The sequence below is a fragment of the Temnothorax americanus genome, unplaced genomic scaffold, assembly GCF_048541705.1.
Source record: "Temnothorax americanus isolate GAGA-0224 unplaced genomic scaffold, ASM4854170v1 Scaffold46, whole genome shotgun sequence".
Classification (NCBI taxonomy): Eukaryota; Metazoa; Arthropoda; class Insecta; order Hymenoptera; family Formicidae; genus Temnothorax; species Temnothorax americanus.
The window spans coordinates 307,872-334,566 of NW_027509613.1; the positions used below are offsets into that span (position 1 = coordinate 307,872).

The following is a 26,695-nucleotide window of genomic DNA, read 5'->3' on the forward strand; positions in this document are numbered from 1 at the left end:
CTTATTCATGTACAGTGAAATTTTATGGCATTAAATCGGATGACGGATGACCGTTCAGTCTCTCGTTTCACATCATATCTTCCCTATCCGCTTGTTCAAACGTAACAGTTCGCAAATATACCCATGGCGTAAAAATAACGCAGCTACAGTCTCCATAATTAATTGGACGATGTAGCTAATAATACGACTAGGAACGGACAGTTGTCGTGACGTAATGCAAACTCGACGGCATAAGAGCGAGAAACTTTCCGTATTATACTAGAAGAACAGAGCGATATTGATTCAGCTATGACATAGAATATTTTAAAACATTATACGCACGGTACAATTGTCTACTTTTACCATTCCGTACATAATGCGTATTTCAGAAGATATAGGACAAACTATAGGGGATGGGGTAGATCTCACCAAAAGAATCAATTTTTGTTAAGAAGTCTGTGTCCTTGAGGAGTTCTTATTCGGATCGCCTGTGAAGTAGGCAACTCAGACGTTTGCATTGCGCGTGACTTCTAACAATACTATATAGTCCGCACGTTCTTTAATTTTGTTTTCGTATTTTTTGTTGGTTTTTTAAATTTTATATTATTTAATATTTACATATTTTATATCAGCAGATATGCCTGCCTTGTACCTGATCACATTTCATCGTATACATCTGTGTAGCATGATTGACGACCTGGTGGAATGCAAGTAGATTTAAGGCTTTCTGGGACGCATCAGGAAAGTACACTGTTTACATGATACACTTGTTCCTTCACGTGGATTTGTTCGCGTTTACGCGAACGTGACAGTCTCTCCTCGTTTGTATGTCGCCTCACGAGCCCGCTCTCTTCTCAAAGAATTACACTTCGTTCAACACGTATTGGGATATTACGTACACCGTATACATGCGCGCGTGCTCGCGCACATCGCGACATGACGTACGACCGACAACGGCCGGACTTCGCGGATTTCCGTTCGAAATAAATATGTATCTGTCCGACGCATCGTAATATACGACATGACGAAGGTCTTGCGCTGGAAATATATTTTTCTCCGCCCGACACCCGCACGCGGGAGGAACAAGCGGGCCAAAAAAGTATAATATATCGGAGCGGCCTTGCGCTGACCTCTATATCACCGTGCAAATCACATTAATAACTTTCCGATGCGCATCGTAATATTTAGTTAACGAAACGGACGATGTTTTCGCGCTCTTGACGAGGCCGAAAGTAAATTATTAAAAAGAGAGTTTTAATATTCAAAAATTAATTTTAGTAACGTGTTTAAAGAGAGAAAAAAATTTACATTTTTTTTCCCAAATATAAATTTAGAGTCTTGTGACGAAAAATTATATGTTTGCAGTTAGATACTATGTATCTATGTTTTGGTTTATGTATCTCTGTCTACCAAATCAAATTTTGAAAGTATACCGAAGGTACACAAACCAGACGGTTAAATAATTGACGTCAAAATATCGAGCAATATTTTCCCGTTGATTTACAACCATTTTTTTGTGTTGAATAATTTTTATTCTAAATATACTTAACTGAAGCGACGAGCAGGTATAGAAGTATCATTTGTGAAATAACTTTATTTTTACATTGGATTCACCAATGAACGAAATGATTTACTTATTCCTCATATGCCGGTGGCATTAGTCAGAAATCGTTGGACAGAATTCATAATTAATCCGTGTCGAAATAGCATATTATACACATGACAAGATGATTCAGTTCCGTCAGCTTGGCACTATCTCTCCGCTCATTACATGCGGAGATTACTTCGTAATCTTTCTCGGAATATTAATTGTATGGCGGATATATGAATAAGCACGTTGCATACACATGTACTCGCTAATATATGTATGCAGAATACATTTATTGCGATTAATTTTATTATAATTATAATCAAATATGATATAATCAAAAGTACACAAAATAATATACACTCAATTTAAATGACGTGGACCATATCGAATATTTGTAAATCAGTCACTGTGCGCATTAATGTGTCTTTTAATTGTTCACTAATTGTCTTTTAATAAGGATCAAATAATTTTAATTTTCAATTTTAATTTGTAATGAACAAACGAACGATCAATCACAAGCATTTATTATGAAAAGAGAAAAAAGATTAAATCGCGTTTATATTGTTTTTTCTTTTTTAACAGCCATACTGAATCTTTTGCCAAACGAGACGTACGTACGAGCATGATGAAAATTCTTATTGGAGAACTCTAGATTGGTTGGCAAATGAAACGGAATATCGCTGAAAGAGTGGCGGACGTAAAACAAGCTACCTAAGTACTCAAGTGAGGCGTAGGAACGCGTGCGAGAGAGAGTCGCTAAATTAAAACCCTCATCAAGGATTCAAACAAATTCCAGCGCTATGTCGAACAGATTAGGGCCCCGGGCCGTGCCAATTCGGGGCTGCCGTTTTAAGCCGGCAGAAATCAAGTGCGGGTGAATTACCGGCTTGATTAATACTTTCGGCGGTTTTCGCCTAATTATCCCGGGAGCGCTGTAATTAATAGCACAGTTGGGGAAGCGCTAGCCGAGCTAATCGTATTTTTATTTCCACGCACACGGAAATGTGGCGGTTTTCGGATTGTTAAATTCTCGTAGGACGCGGAGATTCGAGAGGGGACCTTCACGGTGTGGAAATTAAGACAAGCAATTAATACGGACTGAGGAAAGCAATGAAAGGCGAATTCCGGTCGATTGGAAAGCAATTATGGTGGTGATCGATACAAAAGTGTCGCGGGGAAAAAGCGGAAAATTCATCTCCCCTCGGTAGGAAATTGATTGTAGCCCGCTTGCCCGGCGGTCCGAGAAACGGTAATAATTATCGCCATGCTCAATTACGTCGTTGCGTACCTGTCCGATCGTAAAATCCTTCATTTGTTTCGGCCTTCGCAATCAGTGTTGCCGCTGCTACTGTGCTCCTGGTCGTTTCTCGTGCTTTCCCGTATCATCGCGTCAATAATTTTTCTTCCTTTGACCTACGTATCGCGTCGATCAAGATAAAAGATCAGCTTTTTTCAGTGCTAAATTTTCCACCGAAATTTAATCAATGTACAAATACAGAAAAATTAAAGAAGCAAGAATATTTAATTTAATATTTAATACTGTTAAATATTTACTAAAAAATATTTAAGATATTACTGACTAACGTATACTCAAAATTAGAGGAAGGTATTTTTATATCTTTCAAACAATTATCATTTTTAAGCAAGTTTTATAAGAGTGCCAATGTTTATTCTATTTTATTTATTGTTATTAATATTACTAATTTGATACGAGGCTGTATATTTTTAAACGTGATAAGAAATAAAGATATATGTGTTGTTATTCATATTTTAAGACATTTTTTAATTCATAACAATGAATTTACAAAATAGAAAAATATTTGAAGACTATAACAAACAACGTGATTTCAGGCACGAGAAATAAAACAACAAATTCCGATACAATGAAAGTTTCTTAACGAACAGTTAAAAATTCACTAAAAAATGTTATAACCATTACGGTCAGTCATATTCTCCGCACACTATTCTACCATGAACCGCCCGCAAAATTCCTGGATTCTCTACGATATTGGCTCCATTGTTGGACCATATATACCGCACGACCCGTATTTTTTCTTACTCATAAAACAGCGTGGTTACATGGCTTCCACATACGTGAAATTTCCACATTTCCGCATCGCTCCGTTATAGTGGAACTGGAGACGCTCTCTTCGCGACTGACCCGCTTCGCTTATAATTGTCACGACAGGTTTCACCGAATTTCCTCGCGGTTACGTGTTTCTCCCGCCCTTTCCACCTTTCGCAACCTCCACCGACGCGGCGTATAGAGTGTCGGCGTAATAAATACGTCTCTGAAACGCCACACTGTCTTTGGATGTCACTTCCGCTTGAGGGAGCGCGGAAATTCAGCAGGCGAACGCGAGGCGCAACCAGACGACGTAATTCTGCAACGTGCAACGCGTCCATATGCGTCGGGCCGTGAACGTTTCTCGGTCGGATCGTTTTATATGTATCTACCCCGCCGACTCCGCGATAACTTTCCGTACGAATAATTTTCGACAGATTTATTAATTACGCGTTTCAATCATTTTGTATGTTTTTAGCGTGTTTTTGTGGTTCAACGAGCGACCGGCATCGCAAATTTATTACTTTCATGCGGCGACGAGAGATACGGGTAGAGGGAAGAGGAGAATGATTTATTTGGCGAATTAATTAAAAGGCAACAAAAGCGATAACCGCCTTTGCAAAGATACACAATTTCAATATCGTATACCGCGGTAAACGCATAACGAAGTATTTATCGAACTTGTAATATCACCACCTTTCCCCTGTGAAAAATAGCCTTCAGTCTTGAAAGGACAGAAATGAGATCGATTCATTATACTCTCGTCAAAACACGCGATAACGATTAAATGCGGTGGAAAGAAATAAATAACGCGAAATAGGACAGCGCGTAAACTAGTGGCCGGGAGAGCAGAGAGCGTTATTATACCCTTTGATCTGCACTTCTCCAGAAAATGGAGTTTTATGGGTGAAATGCATAATTAGCAGAGTCGTATTTCTTTGTGATCCCTTCGTTCTGCGTTTTCGATCTGGTCTGGTCTCAAAACACGTTTGCAGCGGCCGGCGTCGAAGGATCGGCGGCGGGACTCCCGCGCGATGGAAGACGAACGTGTAAAGGGGATCAAAGGTGCAAGGAAGCTTGAGAAATTCATAAAGCGTTTCTTAAGCTGGCATGGAAGAACATCAGTCAGTGACCTTCTTGCGCCGGCGAACGATCCGACTGCCCTCAAGAGGATTCGCCAGGAGTTCGTTTGGTCGAACGCAGTCGATGGCTCCGTACGCCGCGCCGCGCCGGAGTTCAAAGCTCCCTTGGAACGCCGACGAATATCACCCCCTTTTTGCCAGATATCCTTCGGAACTTTCAAGCCCGCCGCTTCCGAGTGCCCCTCTTATCGACCTCCATTCAATCGGCGAATGGACCCCACCCGCGCCTTCCTTCTCTCGCGGATCCCTCCCGTTCTCGCTCTTTGTCTTCGGCTAAAGACTAGAAGGGATTGAGATAATACGACTTGTCCGTAGCCGCGACCGAAGCCGATAGAAATCTGAGAAGCTGAAAAATGTGCTTAAACGGCGCATTATACTGCGCGCGAAAGAGAATAAATTTCTTGAAATACTCCTCTGGTTGGTAAATAATTCGAATCCTGCAATGTATATATTATTAATAGATGCAAGTTTTTTTTTAATTTTAAAATATCCATAATGTTTTCAAAAATAGATATTTATTTTTGTGTTTTTTTTTTTATTTTCCATGAAATATCTCTTTCAAAATTCTCGTAATTTTATTGTAATGTATGTATCGTTTATAAAGCCATGTATAAATCATAATGTTTATATACAGGTTCAGATGTCATAATTAATAATCGAATATTATGATTAATAATCGAATAAATCGTCGGCATATTACAAAAATATTGCAAAGATATACATTTATTAGTGATATATTGGATGTCATTGACTTTTCTGTTCTAGTCGACATGATATTTAGTCACATCTTATTAATCTTTTGCACAGACGAATTTATAATGCTATAATTTATTAATATAGCACGTGCGCTTGCACCAGATTGGCAGACGAAAAACAAATGCGGCTGCCACCATCGATTTCCATATTAATATCTTTTTTGATGGAATAATATTCTATCCATTTCCATTTACATATATTTTAACCTTTTTAACATAATTACCGAGTGGTGATATTCATTCGCAAGGGTGTGTATCGCTAAATATGTTATACACAAAATGCCCAAATACGCGATATATCATTTCACTTCTTTTCATCTATGGATTTTCTCGCCGATTCGCGAATACAATTCTTTTTTTTTTTACAATAAAGTTCTAATAGAGCCCTTGAATTATAAGCACGCTTACAACGAAGGATTATCCACTAATTAAATTTTTTAAAACTTTTTTTTATCGACAGATTTTCTCCGCTTTAGCTCGAATGAATCTTTCTTTAACAAAAATATCAAAAGTTCGATGTTGAGTTATAAGCGATTTGCAGTGAAACATTTCTCTCTAATTAAATTTTTTTCCAAGACTTTTCAGTTTATTTTGTCAACAGAAATTTTAGTGCTCGGTTGAATATTAAAAAGTTCGAAGCGATCAATTACGAAACGCTATACACTTGAAGGTACATTTAAACGTTTAGTATTTACAGATTCGATTGAAAACGATTGGAAAAACTAAATCAGGAAATATCGTTAGGTAAAGAAATTCGATTTTTCAGCGTTGCCGAAAAAAAAATTCGCGAGCCAGGAATACGATATCGCCAGCGCGCAAATGCTGGCGCGCGGTAACGAACGAAAGAATCGACGTTGCCTGCGCGAGGTGGAGAGGTTTACGACTGTCCATCAAGATTTCAAATTGCTTGCAGGGCGCGCGGGCGCGAGCATTCTCCCAACTTTCCGTGAAAACTCAACTTTTGTAGGAATACGTAAATTTCGCTTGCCGGCAACGCGTAGAAACGGTTGTTGATGAGCGACGCCCCGGCCGACAGCCAGTCGGTGCTCCTCTTCTTCCACGTTGCACGTATAAATTCATGCCCGATGAAACGAGTCGCGCTAAAGTTGCGCCAACATCCGCGAGAATTCCTCGGACTGCAGCTTCACGGGGTATATCGTGAAGCGGCGGCGCGAGTCGGCTATGAAATTAACTTCTGCCACTCATCCATGCCTTGCAGATAAATCGTGCGAGACCGCCGCGAATCCCGTGAAGATGGGTATCGCGCGATATAATCGGGAAATCGCTGATTCATTCGGCGATCTATTCACTGGCTTCTCTCTTTGGTGGAGAGTTGCGCATTAAAGCTCAAGATCGAATTTCAAGTACGCACGAGAACAAATCAAATATCCGTTTGCCGGTATATAAATGTCTCTAGAAACGGATTTGAATTATACCTGAAAAGAAGATGAAATATTCGGTTACTTATCGCCAATGTAATATCTAAAATTATTTTTACCTCTTCTAAATCGTCTCCGTTTTTTATTTTTAATGACTGCGAAAAGGTCAGGAGAAATTATCTTGTTGGGAATTGAGGTTAATGTACCAATGGTATATTATAGGTCTGGACATTTTTATCATTTTAGTCCTTAAATAAATTATAACGCGAATTAAAATCAAAGAATCCAAGATTTATATTTTCCTTGTATTATATTTTTATCTTTGATTTTAATTTGCGTTATACTTATTTAAAAACTAAAATGATAAAGGTGTCCAGCATAGGTCTTAAGTGTCCCGGCATTGGTATACATTTACCTTATTGAATAGAAATTATCAAATCTGTAAATAGAGCTGTTATGAACATGTGATTCAGCAGGGTTTATACTTGGTTTAGATATCGATATTCGCTTTAGGTTTGGCGTTTTCTTTCTCTCAGATTCAATCAACAAAAGTTAGAAATAACTACAAACTGTTTTCCTTGCTTGCAGCTGTTTCGAAATTCTTATAAAGCATGACCGAGTTAAGGAATTAAATTGCGCAACTGGCGAAAAGTGGCGAATTGTCGAAAGAACTTCTCAAAATCCAATAAGTGCAGTGTGGAAAGAAGATTGGAACAACCTTAAACATTGTGAGCGAAACGAGCATTCACGATGTTACTATTATAATTTACGTGCATTTGACGATTAGAATTATAATTATAGTTGAAGTTTGCAATTGTTTCGTTTCTTGTTATAAATTAATTGCCATTTGTTACAAATTAAAAATGTATGGTGATACTTATCTGTATTTATTTTTTAGAGACGAGAATAATATATATATATATATCTACATATTTTTTAAAACAGCGATTTTTTCAAATTGCTTTTTCGCGAAACCGACTATTTACTTTTCCTAGTTTCATCTATTATTTAGAGAAGTTCGCATCCAGCGCGTTGGATCAAGAAAGATCTTTCCCTCGGCTAAGCTGGAGATCCCTCTTGAACCTCCGAGCACCCTTCTTTCTCTACCGTAAGACTTCTATTCAATTCCGAATGAATTCGGCTCTCTCACATGCTTTCTATTTAGCACTCTCCACCTCTCCCCGCGAAAAGGGTCGCACACAGACAAAACGGCATAATAAAGTCTACGTATACGATTCGCATTCTACGAAGGGGATGTATAGCCTCCACTCTACCCTCCACTCTCGACACAAAGCTACGTACGGACGTAATTATCCACCATACATGTATCGCTATTCACATGTGTATATTTTCTCTCTCTAGGTATAAGTGGTTAAAGCACAATGAAAAATAAAATGCGAAATGTTGAAAGAAAATTGTTCAGTCAGTAGGTCGAAAAATTTTTTGATGAAAACAACATATGATTTAAATTTAGCTCTCACTGGCAAAGTTAGTTTACAAAATGAACTATTTACATTATAAAATCGATGTAACAATTTGCTCGCATATATTTATATGTGCTAATTCCAGTTTAACAATGCTTCCTAAAAGCATCAAAAATAGTGTTAAAAACTAAAGCGGAAATATTAAAGTTTCTCGATTCAACTATATGATTATATGAATAGTAAAATATTTAGGGATAAAAAGTTAGTATACTTACGACAATTAAACAAATTTATGTACAATGTTATGTTGCATCATTAAAAGTTTTTATTTGAAAGTTTTTAATATAGATAAATATGACATTTAATGCTAAAATAAAGTGTTATAAAAATACAAACGGATTAAATACACAAAACAAATTTTGAGGAAAATAAAGTAAAAATTTTTGGCATATCCACATTTTCTTCTAAAAAAATTGTTGTGTCGTAGAAAAAAACTACGATGATGAAACAATTTCTGGAAATTGATGTTTGCACGTCTTATTAGTATATCCCAGCTATTTTCCAAGGAGGGTAGCCTTTGCCGAACTCGTCTTCAGAAAAAAATACAAATCTTTTGTAAATCAATACACGTAGCTCAACCATATTTGAACCCTTGTTGTAAGTTGATTCAGCGAGAGGTCGAATCATCTCGTGATGAAGGGTCATCACGGCTTTGGCACTCTTGGAATATTCTTTCGAGAGAATTCTACCCTTGTTCCCCCTGAACTGATCCGAATATCCGTTACATCCCCCAACTCTGTGTGGTTTCTGCCGCGATTGGCACTCTTGCTCGTAACTTTGTTTTCCAATTTCGTTGCCGCGTCGCCTACCAACTACGTATACGAACTTACCGGACCGTGGATGAAATTTCGCGAAACTTGTCCCGGCAAATGGGGTTCCCCAACGAAGGAAGAAGCGTGCACCGCACCGATGCGACCGACGCGACGCGACGGTGCGCCAGCGGGGTCGTCGCTTTTCTCCCGCAACGATATGATTTATTCAGAAGGTGGGAGACGTATACTTGGTAGCTCTCAAAGCGCAACCTGCAACCAAGTACACGGTCTCGAATCGCCAGGTCTCGCTACCCACCGTTGGCGTATTCTAATCAAAGACGTATTCTGGCACGCTTTACTAATCTAATCTCGACCCGAGCACGGAACGAGAGGAGAACGATAGACCTTTCGCCGGGACTTGGTGGTACAATTCACGAATTAATGAGTGAGCGATGTCTCGAATTAAATGACGATTCGTTACGGCATAATTGATCGAGCTATTCAGAGAGACGCGTTATTCAGTGGGGATTCTAAATGCTCCAAAACGTAACTGAATTATTTACGTTATAGTGCAAACTACCAAAATTAAGATCGTAAAGAAGCAAGGATAGTCAACGTTGATTTGGGCCGTACAAAATGTTCAATCTTCGGTGCGTTACTCGCTCGAATAAATGCAAAAGGCTACGTAACACGTGAATCATTTCTAAATTATTCGGAGTATTTTGGGAGAAAAGTGAACGGTCTTTGTCCATACCGTAAATACCTATGCAACTGCCGAGGATACAGCTAAGACGTCGCATACGAAATAACGGTGACAGACGAGGCAAGCATCTCGCGGGATCCGAAATTTTTCTTCATGAATAATTCTCGACGTTCCCCCGTGCATTCGTTTTCTCGAGCGCGGCTGAATGCGTTTCAGAAATCTAAAGAAGCACTGGTCAAACCATGATCCATGACGCTCGCCAAATACACGGAAAGTCGAGTCGCGTCGATCATTCGTTTCGATCTCCCCCCCCTCCCGCCTCTATCTCTCTCCCCGGCTTGTCTCATCAAAATTCGCTGTACGTACACGTATTTCTTAAAGGGCACGGATGAGAGTGTAAATGGACTATAAGAAGGTTTATACATCTTGATGCCTACATCGTCCAACAGAAGCGATGTTTGCGTTATGGACTTGGAAGAAAAGAAAAAGCGTGAAGATCTCTCACAAGAGGGCATCGGCTGTTTGTGAATTTCGAAATAGTTAACAATTTTTTTTTTATTTGGCAATTTGAATACACAATTATATGGGTAATTCTTCAGAATAGGGCCTTTTCCGAATTTTGATATTTTCTTGCGGTTTTCTTGGTAAAAACCTTTGTTGTGACTCCGACAGTGATAATCAATCGGGGGAGCCCGAAAAATATGCACCCTACCTATTTTTTTTCCTATTTTAGTAAATCTGAAGGAAAGCTCACTCCTCTCCGATTTCGATGAAATAAGGCTCAATTAAAGCGTTTTTAAACGCTGCGTTTTAAAAACGCAAAATTACAACTTCTATAAAGCAGGGCACACACATACGTGCGTGTATGTTCTGCTTTAACGAAAATCACTACTTCTATAAAGCAGGGCACACACATACGTGTGTATGCCCTGTTTTAACGAAAATCACAACTTCTATAAAGCAGAGCACACACATACGTGTGTATGCCCTGTTTTAACGAAAATCACAACTTCTATAAAGCAGGGCACACACATACGTGTGCGTGAACCTCGGTTCGCGTGGAAAGTGTATGCGCCTTTAATCTAGACATTTATCAAAAATAAAGTAAAAATAGGTAAAAAAAATAGGTAGGGTGCATATTTTTCGGGCTCCCCCGATTGATTATCACTGTTGGAGTCACAACAAAGGTTTTTACCAAGAAAACCGCAAGAAAATATCAAAATTCGGAAAAGGCCTTATTCTGAAGAATTACCATTATATGTTTTCTACTATTTGATGGGTATACATATGTGAATAATTTTCAATTAATAAAGCAAGATTATCTCTCTCTTCCATACCTTTTATAAATAAAAATGTATTACTTACTAAATGAGCACTGTACACATTTTCTATAAGTAGTGGAAGTTATTTCAGTTATATGTCGACAAGCTTTTCGTGTAACATATTGTATAGGATATAGATATATATGTGTAACTGATAGTGGGTCGAATGAGATATAAGAAATGTAGCCTATATGTAGTAGATATATAGGAATTGTAATCTCCCCGTTATAACGTCTTTTCCATTCGTATTCTCGTAGTTTGCGAAACGAAGTTTCTCTGCGACATCAATACTTCCGTCGATACTTCGCTAATGGTACTTACACAATCATCGAATCTTGGAGAAACGATCCTTCCGAGGGACGAGAACCTACTTCGTCATTAATTTCAAGAGTATCCTCGATCGATATCGGTGTACCCCGTCTCCCGATATCTATCCCGGAAAGTTTTCAAACCCTATCGAACTCTCCGATCTATTTTACAATCGTGGGAATAAAATCGTGAGAGGGATAGTGGCATCGAGAGATGTTCGCCCGCGATCGTCGTCGGTCGAACGAGCATAACCCTTTTACGGAAGGGGCTTTTAAAATCTCGTACTCGCGGCAGAGAAACGAAAATTAAATATCCGCTAAAAAGCGGGCGGAATTTCACAGGAGTGCGGTAGCGATCAGTTTTGTCAGGAGAAAACGTGAGAGGCCAGGGAAAAGGAAGATACAGGAGGTGGGAGAGGAGAGAGCGCGAGGACGACTGTCACACAGAGGGACAGTACTCGTATTCAGCCGTTCGCCCGAGTCTATATACTTTTTTTTTCCACGCGCTCGCAACAGAATGCAAATCGAATAGGAGAGGGAATTTAAAGTCCGCACGGTCCTGTTGACGAACCCTGCAAATTAGTGCGCGAGCGTCGCCGACATCGACGCCAGCGTCAGCGCCGCGCGGCGTTAATGAGATTCCACGTAGATGAAAGGGCCGTGGACGAACGTGGAATTAATGGAATTGTCGAGTCTACAGTACGCGGCTTCATCGATCCCTTTCCCGCGGCGCCGGAAACGACTAGCCAACCGATGTTCTATCGGAACGTATCGAGAGACAACTGTAACGTCGGCGGGGCTTTCCTTCATTATATTCCGCCGGACAATCCATCGATTAATGACTATCGCTCGTAGTCGGCGCGATCGTTTCCCGAAACGATCGGACGCAAACGTGATTTGCATAGTCGCCGATAAGAGCGACCGATATCGCCGCGCCACGATAATGCAGCTCGGGTCAGAAAGTTCAAGGACCTTGGTCGATGGACGACATCGGCGAATCAATTAATAGATCGATTAATAGCTCTTGACGACAAATATAAATTGGACGATTCTTCGATTAAATCGTGATGGAACTGTCGACATGCGTTTTTTACATTACTGATGGTGTGATAAAAACAGTATGTATTAAATTTGAGATACTTTAGTTTATAAAAATCAAAAAGACACAATGTTCTTATATCAATACTTTAGATACTCACGTTTTATGCATCATTTTTATTTTAAAAGTCTGTCTATATTAGGACTTTCTACTTGGTAAAATGTAGTTTAATATTTTGTATTCATTTTTCAAGATCTTTGATGCCAATCTAGATTATTGTTATCTAAATTTATAATATATTATAATAATATATAAAAAAGTTCTATTAAAAAAAATTCTATTGTGCTATTTATATTAGAATCTAAGAGATTCAATTATAATATAATTGTTTTTAATAATTTCGAATATTGAATGTTAAAGAATGTTTTACTTATTTTAATTCAAATACTTTACCGTAAGTGTAGTCGTACTTAGCAGAAAGCTAATGCAGAAGATTAGTTTTGCTTTCGCAGACTTTAAGAATTGATCTTTGTCTTCTGTTAACTGCATTACGAGGAGTGCAACGTCTCTCAGCACATCTGCATTTACTATCTCTCAGGGTAGAGTAGCGAAACGGCTTTTGCGGAACGGCTGCGTCATTTGCATCGCCGATAAATGCGTGTCGTTGACGAAACCGTGCGGAGATAACGCTTCACCATCCCATTCTTCGAATTCTCAAAGACCTTGGCCGATTTAATGAATTCGATGAACCCGTAAACACAGTGAACTCCGTTTTGTCGTTGCAGAATCGCCGGCGCAGATAATTCGACCGTTAGAGAGACACGCGCGGACGCGCGATAATCGCCGGCGAAAATATTTGCGCTGTATTATGCGGCCCGTATGTCCCCCGCGATAGAACCGACAATCAGTATACACCGGCGCTTGTCACGTCGTCGTAATTAGGCAAATAAAGCGGCTGCGAAGTAGATCCGGCGCAGGCCGTTGTTTTTGCGTGCGCTCGGCTCGATAGATTATTCATTCACGATTATATTATCGTCGTTCTGCCGCGCGAATAATCGATTTTGCGCAGCGTAGGCTGAACGATATCTTTCTTGACTTACTTAACCTTTGATTAAGATTGATTCGCATGGCACAGTTAGTCGCAGGGATTGTATATAACATAACTCCGTTATGCTGTTATTATAATCTACTTTTTGTTAATCCAAGATTTGAATAAATTAATAATCTTTCACACACACACACACACACACACACACACACACACACAACACGCACACGGGCCCACCTGAGCTGATTTTTCGTGTACTTTATAAGTAACTACGGTCACTTTGAGAGAATTAAAATCCAATTTTAGCAAATATGTTTTAAAGTAAGAACGTCTACCAAGTAGAAGAGGTCCTAATACAGCCAGACTTTTAAAATAAAGATGCTGCATAAAATGTATGTCTACAGTATTGATATAAGAACATATTATGTCTTTTTGATTTGATATAAACTAAAGATATCTCAAATTTAACACATTGTTTTCATCACGTTCTGACTACAGCGCGTCAGTTTCCTTTGAAATTTCCGTCTGCCTAAATTAACGCTTTTGCCTACTGTGTGCCCCGGCGAAACGTTCCGTTAGCACCGAAACGACGTGATTTGCATCGCACTCCGATAAACGCGCGTGATAAACTCCGATAGCACCGTGCATCGCCGATAGCGTTGATCGGCGGGGAACTTTGAGGACGCGAACCGCGTAATCGAATCGACAAATTCAAATGAGCGACTTGGTTGATCCGCCAACTCCTCGATGTGATGTTGAATCGTTGCCCGAATCCTCGCGCCAGTTGGGAAACTCGTTATCTATTTAGCGAGACACAAAGGAATGATGTGTAACTGACTTTGTGATGGAGATGTTCATTCCTTTAGGACACCGAATTTTGATACTTCTCTCGTAGAGTATAGAGAATTTCTCAGTTTGTTTATTTTTTGCAGGGTTTTTTAATTTATCTGTGATAATAAATTGATAATTTTTAAAATAAGAATAAATTACTTAACATTCGAAATTTTCAAAAACAATTATATTAATAATCGTGATAAGCTCAAATGATTAGAAATCAAACATATGTATATAACGAAAGGGCACAGAGCCGCAGCAAGATGTTCACGTAAAATTATTTTTAATTTTAATAGATATTTTTCAACCATAATTATATTAACAATTATATTAGTTGAATGTATTTATTCGAATATATTTATTTCTGCCTTTCGGCTTGAAATGGTTACACATAACATATATCATACATATGTATAGACATTATACATTTGCATTTATATTGTATACAAACAAATCAAACAAACATAGTATAATATTATAGCTTCAACAGTTTTCCGTCTCTGTATTTCGCTTTTCTCTTCTTTCCTCCAACTTCACCATCCATCTCTCTCCCTCTCCGTTGCCACAATGGCACAAAAAAGATTTGTTTTAAAATCTTCTATTTATTACTAATTTGATGATATTTAATTTAGCTAATACTAACTTAAATAGTAGATTTTTAAATTGACAAGATCTTGAAAATAATTGTACATACAAAATATTTATGGAAAATAAAGTCAATTGAAAAGAAACACGTCAAATTCACAATCTATTTTAAAACAGATAAAATTTATCTGTTAAATCTATTTAAAAATTAAATCTTTAAAAATTTCAAGACTGCAGATTATATTTTATGTTAATGTAAAGAATTTATATAAATCGAGATCTCATTAATTAGTATATTAATTTTTATATTTATACTTTTATCATTTTTCTCGCAAACAATTATTGCTGCATTCTTGCTGTCATTAAAACATTTAACAAGTGTTATATAACGACGTATAATACCGCAACCTTTGTATGCAGTCACAAAGGTAACCATTTTGTATCTCAGGGGACGGATTATAAGTTTCTTTGATCTGAACGGATTAATAAGCTTTGCAATTACAGTCCCAATGTAATGCCTGAGTGAAAGCAGACGAAATACAATTATGTATATTTAACGACTACGTTTCGTATACTTCGTAAATCGGATGGACATTTTTTGCAGGATAACTATCTGATTTCGCTGGTGTCTTGGGAATCTCGAGGTTGAACACGACTGGTTGAATGTCGAGTCGTAGGAAGAACAATCTGTCGTCGTGGCTACCTAAATATTCTGATGTAGATCAAGGGTAGCACGTGTAATGGAGCGTGGAGATTTGTTGCGATCCTAAGCCGATTATTGGATTCAACGAACTCGATAGAATTGTATGAAGCCGATTAATGGTATTGGAAAACACGACTCTACCACTGAACTTCGATGCACGTTTGTACAACCGAGAAAGGTGGCACAATTATCCGGCACGGCTAAACTTGATTCCTCACGAGAAGTCACGGATCGTTATTTATTAATTCGAGCGTTTCTTTTAGTGCGTCTTATTTGACAGCGACGTGCAATTCAACTATACTTGTTTATCTTTATGGATAAATCAATCTGTCACGAAAGCCGATCAACTTTATTTTCTCTTTCGACATCAAAAGGCAATATCTTAACGAAACAACGCGGTACAGACACAATAATATATTGTTTTATAATATTTCATCTGATACATATGGCGATTAAAATATACACAATTCAATGTTTGTTTGAAATTAACTATTTTATTTAATTAGAATAACATTATATTTTATTTTACTGCACATTAGGAATATTTAATCTGTCTCGTTATTTTGTCTTAAAAAAGAAGAAACGGCAGACAAGAACTGCTGATAATATTGATCGCAACATTGCCAGACTCCATTTTCCTTACGTATGTAAATAAGAGAGCCTGATCCATGTACAAGGTGTACTTCCTAACTTGAATCAATTGCTATCAAGGTACCAGAACACGCGGCTTACATACATTTCCGACAAGTCGGACAGTTCTTCATTACTATCTTTCACTGTAACGCGCCGAACAGGTGTACAATTAGCAGTTTAGACTTCAGAGCCCTGCCCCGTCGACATCACGTCTTACAATAGGGTATTGTATTAGTCGTGCTGGAAGATAATTATCGCGGCCTATCTTGCAAATTGGCCGAACACATTCACGCCAACTTTTTCCACGTTAAAACAAGTGATCGATCGATCGGGCGTTCATCGGTCATCACTCGCGCAGCTTGATCGGCATATGCCGTAATGAACTATCGTCGCCCCCCCTCCCCCGTCTAAACACGAAGATACTGTCGCGCCCGATGATCCGTCTTATGACTATGCAGATTTGTCGCAGATCCGCTTTTCGTACGTCATGTTTCGGCACGGCTCAACGATCGATCGATTAGCCGCTCGTATGGTCATTGCTCGTTGTTGAGCCCCGTCAGTGTTGCCTGATTTGCATGCCCGTCGGTAGTCTAAGTTGATGGCTTCCTGTGCAAAATCGCTCTTCCAAGGCAACCGGGGCAATTGGCATGGCAGCGCGAACGATAGCTTTCACGGTTGCATCATTTATGAATCTTGGCTTCTTCGAATTATACATGACCCTTGAGAATCTACGTATAAGTGTACGCGTGTATCGAATTTTAAATTTCTTATACGAGCTTCTCGAGGGAGAAGCGTAGACGACACTGAAACTTAACTAGTTACACAAACTTTAGATGAAACGACATTAAATTCATATACCGACTTAAGTAGAATCTACAGATTTAGACCGACAAAAAATGTCTTTGCGAATTTAGCTGAGAGATACAGCGACGAAAGAGCTAATTTTATTTATTAAATGCCGTATACTAATACACACAAAACTTTATAAAATAGGTATATGCTAAACGTATAGTGTATAATAAATGTAAGGATTAAATTGAAGCCATGTTGCATAATAATATTCCAAAATAAGCAAATAAAGATCTTTATGCTAATGCTTATATGCTCCATGAAAAACAATGTCGGCACGAATAACGGACATATATCGTCCGTTAATGCACAGCTCTCTCACTACACCCTTTCTTACGGCGCACGTCGACGATAACGTAAGCCGAAAGCACGCTGGACCTTGGCCGATTAATGGTAGGACTAACTCCGGCGGAATTAACAAACTTGGAAGTCAATTTGAATCGCCCACGAAGACCACAAAGTCCATGATCGAAGCGGCTAAACTTCGAAACGTGCGGCGGTAAGTTATTGTTGGCGATTAAGCTAAAGCATGCCGCGCATTGATGCTCGCCCGAGATGTTGTTCCAAAGCACGAAGAAAAATACAAGCCGGGGAGCACGGGGGCAGCGTGGGACAACGAAGACGGATTGCCGTCCGAGTGTTGCGATAAGTGAAGCGAGGGACTGTCGATGTAGGTTCTTCGATAAACGTGTGCTGAAGCGAATCTCGATACGAGAGATTAGGATATAATAATTTAATTCACAAGACTACCTCTCTCATGAAAATTCTCTACAAAGGTTCTCGATGAAAACAATTTGATCGTCTGTTGTATATTTATTTTTTATTATTTCTACTAATTAGTGCATATTATTCCACATTGCGCTATAATGTTCGGGCACTTATTCTCAATGTTCGGAAAAATGCCACGCAAATGTAAAAATTGCCAAAAACAATAGTAATTTTTACGATAACGTTTCTGTTGTGCCATCATCGCAAAAAAGCGCCTCGGTATTCTTTACAATCATCGACGCGGACAAATTTAGTGCTACAAAATTCACGAGTCACAGGGGCGACTTCAAACTGAAAAATCACGTGCATAGGACAGGCCCCGCCGGGTGATTTTATTTGTGGATTCGTTCGCGATTTAATCTGACATCGTACAATAGTTATTTGTGTAACAAGTGCGGGAAGTTGAGAATTGGACACTGGTGCGGAGTGACGCACGAGCCTTCGGCAATTGTCCACTTTATAAAGTTGTTATATATGCACTTGTATATTTTTCTTTGGATTTTGAAGGTAATAGATTTTCTATTGTGTTTCTTGCAATTTGTGCTATCTCTTGAGGTGTTAGTTGGCTGTCGGTCTCGGTTTCTGGCGTTTCTGATATGATGATGTGTCACTCATTTTTTACTTTTTTTTAGTAACTTGTTGCGAATTTTTTTTCATTTTTTGTTACTTTACTGTGTATGATCACAATGACTAACTATGTACGTTTCAGTTGTTTGGGAAGGTTATGTTTGACGTATCGTTGTTGTATTCGCGTAGTTAAAGTTGAAGAATTTTAACGATATCTCGCGGCGCGCATATCTAGATGGCGCGCACGGAAAGAGCCACTTTTTACGCACGTGTGATATAAAAGAATAAATGCATGCCGCGCTTCTGAAAACCCGTGGTTATCTCAACGTTGCAAAAGCAAATGAAAATTTTTTCCACTGTAATCTCTCTATGTCCGGCATTTCGTCACAAATATGTGCTCCGCTAATTAAAGATTATTATCAAGAAGGCCACATGCTTTTTCAACTTTTTTAAAAGGTAAAAGCTAGCCGTTATGAGCACGTTCTACATAAATACGCGTGGCCTTTTTCGCCACTAATTAACGCAATAAATTAGATCCATAATGCAAAAGCCGAAAAGTATTACCGGCTAAAAGTCATGAATGACATTAATCCCGCGATATATCTGCGAATATTATGTTATCGCAAAATTACACATATTCAGTCGCCAGAAGAAAAGAGAATTTATCCCAAATGAAAACGACAGATTGACACTATATAGGAAATAAATTCTTTCAATATATTTTTAACAGTGACGAATCAATGGAAAGAAGCGTTCTATTCCGAATTTGAGAAAAGCTCTGGTCGATGGATCTCGGCCGAAGAGTTAATCTCGCACCGCGCCGTAATGGCCGCGTTAATTCCGCTCGCATCGACGCGAGCTACGCGCCCATTATACGGAATAATTGGATTTTTATCCAGATACAGATCATCAGGCGCGGCTGTCTGAACCGCACGATAGAAAGTTCGTCGGGAAATGATCTGCAGCGCCGGGCGCGCGCCGCCGCGCCGGTTTTATTCGCCGCGTTCCGGCATCGCCTTTTTTTTTACATTTCTACGCCGCGGCACAAAAGAATAAATATATACGTATATATACCCACTTCTTGCGGAGAATTTCGCGGAGATCTCGACAATACGCGAATGCGGATTCCACCGTGCCTTCCGTCCTGGACGAGGCACAATAGGCCAGCTGCGGTGGATCCTCTCGAATTAAATCTCCATCCTAATAAAACGTCTTTGTATGCGTGCGCGTAATCTCCCCCGCGACGAAAGACGAGAGAGGCGTTTGAGTAGATTAAACTTTATATACAAATACGCCTCGACGATCCGACAAAGAAATTCCGATCGTGACGCACCCGCGACAAATTGGCTGAGTCGAAAAATGTATAATACTCCAAACGTTGCCCTTATTTTTTCTGCAAATTTTCCCTCGTCTTTCATTTAACGCTAGTTATGGACCCTATAAACACCGATACACAACGGAGACTTATTATTAGTATTTTTATATTGCACATATTATATTATGTACATATTATATTATGGCGAACTACGTCTAGATTCAAAACACAGATATTCTGATGGATGAATCTAAAATTTCTTTTTCTGAAAAATTACATGTAATGCCTCTGGAACGAAAAGCACAGTCTGCACAATGCAGTATACTGAATCTTCTATTTGTATTCTTGCATAGAATTCTCGAGGTATTCATTTCTCGCTTGAAAATGTATTTTTGCCTTATTACTGTCTGCCGAGGAGTTTGTTAAAGCACGTTCGCGAGTGAGGAAATTTAATCGACGAAAAATATCTCGGAGATATATAGCGGTGGTATAGTATAGTTATTTTAACAATGATAATGCCGCAGTACATTTGAAAACAGTTTTTCTGTTCCTAATGAAATATTCTTCGTTCCTGACATAATTTATGCAAAAATTATTAATATTTTTACCAACGAAAACAAAATAGCTCCAAATTAACTGAAGTTACATCCAGTCCATTGGATAGATTTAAGATCCGTCTCGACGCGATTCGATAGGTCTAGGACGCTTTGCTTGTCCGCGGAAAACATCTTTTTGTATTTCTTCGGAGGTGACAGCGGTCGCTTCCGCTTTGCCAGCTCGACAAGCACCTTATTTTCTTATACTCGCCCTTGCGTCGCCGTTCCTCTTCATTCCGCGGAATGCACTTTCGGCAAATCCGCCTGGGCGACGACTTTTCTCGTTTGCGCTCGTTCCCGTTGTCGCCGCGCACCGGATGCGACCGCCGCCAGCCAGGAAGATAAGTCCTTGCCGGGAGTAAATCGTGTTTGCCCACCTCGTCTACGACGACGCTCCGCGCCGAAGGGTGGCCGGTTTCCTTCTTCGTTTGAGCTTTTTCCCGGCTCTCGTTGTCCCGCCACCTTTTGCTTTTAGTTCCTCCCTCAACGAGAAATGACAATGGCTGCGAGATATCGCGCCGTCGAATGACGTAGCAGCGTTTGCCTTTTATCGTTTCTGTTATCGCACCATTCACAAATACCGTTAAGAAAACGCGCGAAGTTTAGCGGACGACCGAAACGTTTCGCGACTACGATGCTCGGTATCGATATTTGAAAAATACATATTCGATACATTTTGGAAAGGCATTAGACAATCGTGCGCTTTATAGTGAATAGCCGTACCAGTTTCTACGCGAGTATCGGTACTATAAGACACTACAAGATAATACACACTGATAGTGCTAGTAAGGCTAAAAGCATCCATAGTCGATACTTTTGAAGATCCCTATCTGGGTCGGTCATGAGTATCGGATATCTTTACCAAGAGTCGGGCCTCATGATAAGATGGGGTTACCGCGATCATTTTTCATCATTTTATTTTATCCGTGCGAGGCGTGTTAGTACGACACAGTAGATGTAGTTATTTTATGTTACAACGGCTGTTATGTCTGCAGCGTTAAAACGTATATGCTAACAGGTTGTCTCGGTAAACAGTAATTTATAGCGCGTAACGAATGGCACGGTAATCCTCGAGACTTTTTACGTCTTCTTTCATCTTTCTGGTTTACTTAATAGCTTACGCTCGTTTATTGTAATCGCGATTTTCTTCTGCTTCTTCGCGAACGCGGGAGGAGACGCGAACGGAAGGGTATAAGCCGAAACCTTCGTTTAAATCCGGAGGTGCGAAAACACCGCCGGTAGCGAAGAATGAAAGATTCAGGAAGTCCGCGAGTGCCCGGATTAATTCAATATTTTGCAATGCTAACGTGTGTCGCCGGGCTTGTAAATCTTCAACGAAAACTACGAACGGGGCACACCGGCGCGCGGCGGAGGAACTTCAGACATTTATTTTTGAGAGAAACATCCTGCACCCGTGAGAGAAAACATCGGGCAATGTCGTCGTAACATCCGGCGCGGCGCGGCGCGGCGGAGAGAGCATGTGCAAAACTAGATTGTCGAGCAGTGCCCGTCGCGGATCTATTGCAGATTGCGGCGGAACTCTGAAGATTACGAAAGTTGAGGGCATTAAGAAAGAGCTTTATCTAACATATATTACGATTCTCGACACTTGCCAACTAATTTTTTTACAAAGAGATACGACTGTCAAGTTGCGTGCCGATTTATAAAAGATGACAAAAGACTGGGATGTTTATTGAATACATTTAGTGTAATATACATTTAGAGCATGCAGCGACTTGTTAAGATCAAAAGTTCGCTCGACTGTACTCCCGCGTAACTTTTTGGAATTCCTGATATTTTTAAGCAGTTTTAATAATGCCGACGGGAATTTATCGAATCCGCTCCTCTGTAAGGTATTACCTCGTCATTCTTTATACATTTTTCGAATTTATGTGCTATTAATCTAGTCAAGGGCTCTCTCTCCGTTTAAAACGTTGCGCGACTGTCATATCATCGCCGTAAATGTCGCCGTGCCTTTGGTCCAATTTGCGTCAACTATGCGGCATAATTTAATTCGAGGAGTAATTTAAAAAGTTTCGCCCGGTTGCATAAAACGAAACGGGTCCGCGAAGAAGGCGATGTCCGCCGCACGGTAATCGAAACTAATGAGCCCTCCTTGGAATTTCCTTCCTCGCATCGCTGACATTAACCGTATGGCAAATCGAAAAGATTTCCACGGAAAATTATGAAGTTGTTTTTCCTAAACTCCTGAGTTTTTCCACTCGCGGAAAAGCGGAAGGCCGGTCGAGAGGACTGAGAAGCGGCGGGAACGGGGGCACGCGTCGCATCGGCCAGAAATTTACGAGGCGACTACGACTTCTTTGGAACACGCCCCCGGGGGTAAATTATTTCCCCTCCGGGGTCCACCGTTGCTTCCCGATGTTGCATCGCGTCGCGTACCCCGAGAAGTCGCTTATCGTTTTTGCATCCTAAAGGGATAACTTATGATAACCGCCGCGAACGATCGGCGATTGCACATTCGAGCTGAATTCGCGTACGCTGTTATCCAATCCTCTGTCATTTAATCCGTTTAATTAAATTATTCTTTTTAATGAAAATATATACCCAGGCCCTTGTACGCCGTTACAATTCGGACCGCACGGCACTTTGCGTTTATAATATCTGCTATCCGCACGCGATTTTCCGCGAATTACATCTGCATTTTAACGTGAAATTCGCTCGGTGAGTTTCTAGCCTCGCCCACGGATAATGAAGCGCCATGAGTTAGATATGTATTAGCATAATAACTTTATAAAATTCCCTTTTTTTTAATACGCCGAAAATAATCGAAAGCTATATATGTAAAATCGGGATGAAAATTTCAAGATGCTTCTTACTCTTTGTATTATTCGCCGAGGAAACTGAGCAACATTTTATTTGATTAAACGATTTACTGAAGAAATCTGTCCGAGCGCTGATGTGCTTTGCTTTCATGTTTTAATAACTTGAATTTAAAATAAAATTACAGCTGGTTAATTAAACTAGCCGCGTAGTAGTCTCGTTTTCATAAGGCTATAGTTTCTTTTAGTAGCGATATTGCGATTTCCTGTGCCTTTCTTTAAAAGATGCAGTTTGATTAACATGATACGCCATTAATCACTTTACCGTAATATTAATTATATTAAAGTAAACTTCGTGCTATTACATTATTACATATACATATATTACAAATTGAATGTCACATTATAAAATATATTCCTATTTATATTAATTTGAATAAGAAAAACGTGAGGGAGAAAAAAACTGGAATTATTTTGTGTAATCTTGATATGAGTGCGATTAATTGTGAAAGCTCAATGAAAATTATAAGCATGTAATATTATTGATTAACATTAATTATAATCTCCCAATATAGGGCATTAGATATTAACGAACTTAACGAGGACAGATAGCGGAATCGATAGAATCTCTCGGCTATCTCGTCTCAGAGATCAATAGCGTCTTATTCAGTTAATATGTATATATATATATATATATATATATATATATATATATTTAATATCAAGACATCGCGTGTCAATTTTATCTCTCCTCATTCTGTATTAATTAAATTTAATTCAATCTTCGTCGCCCGGGTGAGACAGGAAAGTTCTCTGTCGCAGAGGCAGGGATGAACTTTTAAGGACACGAAGTTCGAAATATAATTAACGAAACTGCCGCCGCGCCGGTGCCGCCGGCGTACTCCGCCGCACAAATTTCGAAGTCCGGGCCGGTATCATCCCCATCACGTGCACGCCTTTCATCGTGTTTCGCGATTGGGGACGGTTGTGCCCAGGGATCGATACTTCTGAATTTCGCTTTCGGATTCTTCGCGTGACGCGTGGGCGCGCGGCGGGTGCGCGCTTGGACGGCGAACTCTCGATTGTTAGCCAAGAACAAAAGGGCCCCCATCCAGCGGCGTGGTTCGTTATGACAGTTCGTTAGTCTCGTAAATTGGCTAACTCGCCGTTAATGGGCGGTTACCAATTATCGAATCGATTACGTCGCTAAATTATACCCGGTATTCATTAGTTAACTTAAATTTTCTGCGCTCGTCGCGTTATCCCGTACCCGGTGCCGTGAGGCACCGTCGACCTGATCCGTTAACGCGGAAATAAAGTCAGCTGTGGGCGCGCGACCCGATATAACAACGTTCACTCATTATAAAACTATTAGATCGGGCGGATTACTCGCGGCCCTTAACTTAACTCGGCCCGAACGCGTCGGCTCGTCGCCGCGCCGTGTCGTTGCACCGTGCTGAAGTCATTTATCTTCATTGTTGCTGCGCGAAACTAGTAAATTACGCATTAACAATGTAAGTGCTGAACTAGCGCGCTAACTATACCGGTGGGCAACTATCTGAGAAATCACAATGAGACTTGATGTTTAAAAATTGAAGTACTTATTAATATATGTATTCAGACGTGCTTTTTCCCAATGTGTTTCGACAGCGTTGAAATGTTTATTTCTCGAATTTACTATCTGTAGGTTACTAGAGTAAAGCACATTAATACTTTATCATTATTATTATTATTAGTTATATTAATTGTCGAGGATTTGTCGAGGTTTCTCATTGTTGACGCTTTATCTTTTGAGGTTCTGCTTGTGTCTTTATGTATAACATTTCATATCGCCTGCATTAAAATTATTATTATTATCATTGGTGAAGAAATCGCAATAACAAGAATATTATTCTACTAACAAATCCGATGTACTGGACATTTTATAGATCGACAGTATCATCAGGACTATTTTGCATTCGGGATAACGGCAATCTGGCGTTCTGGCATGCTAACGCGTTGATAATATATGTATATACGCGATTAGAATCAGTCCTGAATGTTAAACACAAATAGGAGATACCCAAACTATCGTTGATATTGATCCGCATGAACCGCTGGTGGGTTTTTCCAGTTATATGTCATGCATGCACAATCTAAAACTGTTTGCTATACTCCGAATATTGTTTGCCATCTTTTAACGACAATATTACCCAGCGGTTGCACGATACCGTACTGCCTTCTTTCTTCCCGTGCTCTTCTACTTCATTTGGCGAAGCTTCATTGTACATACATTGTTGAAAGTCGGGGATTGGAACTATTTGGCAAAGATCTTTGCCAAATAGTTCCAATCCCCGACTTTCAACAATGTATGTACAATGAAGCTTCGCCAAATGAAGTAGAAGAGCATGCAGTGGGATAGTTTCAGCTCCAGTCGAAGCAATATCTAATATTTATCGTTAACACTAATGCGCCTAAAATATTTACCACTTACCATTTTATTATAGATGATTTAACGTGATTCTCCAGTCCGGCTATTAACCATTAAAAGAACCAAATGGCTCGTTCGAGAATAATAAATTTTATATGTGTATATATATACATATATAGATATATTACAAATAACAAACAGCACAACTTTACCTACAGCCATTGAATATTTATTTTATCGCGACTTTACGAGCGATATATGCTTTTCATTTCTCCGAAAAATCTGCTAAAAAATTGAACATGGACTTGCCATTGAGCAGCCGGTACATTTCTCTTCCTTTTTTATTTATTTATTTTTTTGTTAAACTTTTTTATCGCAATGCACATCTTCAATAAATCTGATATTCGCGCCACCTCTTTACGACGCGCGACAGGATATGAGAGAAATCCATATCGGTACGGTCGACGAGAGAAGCCTCGCCAGTTTATTTCCGCAATAAAATCATTTTATCGCGTACAGGACAGAAGTATGGTCTGTCGAATTTTTTTGCGATTGGAAGGGTACACTGGAAATAAAAATTCAGATAAGTCTGAAACGCGCAACGGAAGACAGCTTCAACGGTGTCGGGATATAATTTCGTGAAAAAAAATGTAATAAATCTTCCGAATGTCTCGATGTAAAAGAGAGCGATGTATCATATGTGTAATTGCTTTATTATTCGCGGAGCATTTTTTTGAATGCTACATAAATGGAATTTCGATATAAAGTGTCTGAGTTTTATCGTTTAATAATACCGACGGCTTCTCCTCCCCGGGACTGCTTCTTTTATCGATATTCCATTTTACTTCTATTTACTACGGCTCGCACTTTAAACGATATGCCATCGGATTGAAATTGTCAAAACACACGTTAACGGCGGCATCTTACACGAGTGGCATTCACCGTCTAAATATTTGCAGTGAAATATTTGCGCTGGCAGGAAAAGAGAGAGAACGATCCTGTAAAGTATCAGCTACTGGCGAGGTGGAAGAAAGACGGGGGAGCAAGAGAGAATTTATTTCATTTTAAAGAACACGTTAACAAAACTT

At 39.5% G+C, this 26,695-nt stretch overlaps 1 protein-coding gene and 1 long non-coding RNA gene across 2 annotated transcripts in view; one reads left to right on the top strand and one right to left on the bottom strand.

Annotated features, from left to right (window-relative positions):
• Sfl (N-deacetylase and N-sulfotransferase sfl) overlaps nucleotides 1-26,695 on the top strand; it is a 110,313-nt gene that overhangs the window by 71,685 nt on the left and 11,933 nt on the right. The window lies entirely within an intron of this gene.
• On the bottom strand, nucleotides 4,140-15,022 carry LOC143903348 (uncharacterized). Its single transcript, XR_013258694.1, has 3 exons — nucleotides 12,973-15,022; nucleotides 12,680-12,802; nucleotides 4,140-6,968 (listed from the first exon to the last, which is right to left on the bottom strand). It is a non-coding gene; the product is annotated as an uncharacterized LOC143903348 (long non-coding RNA).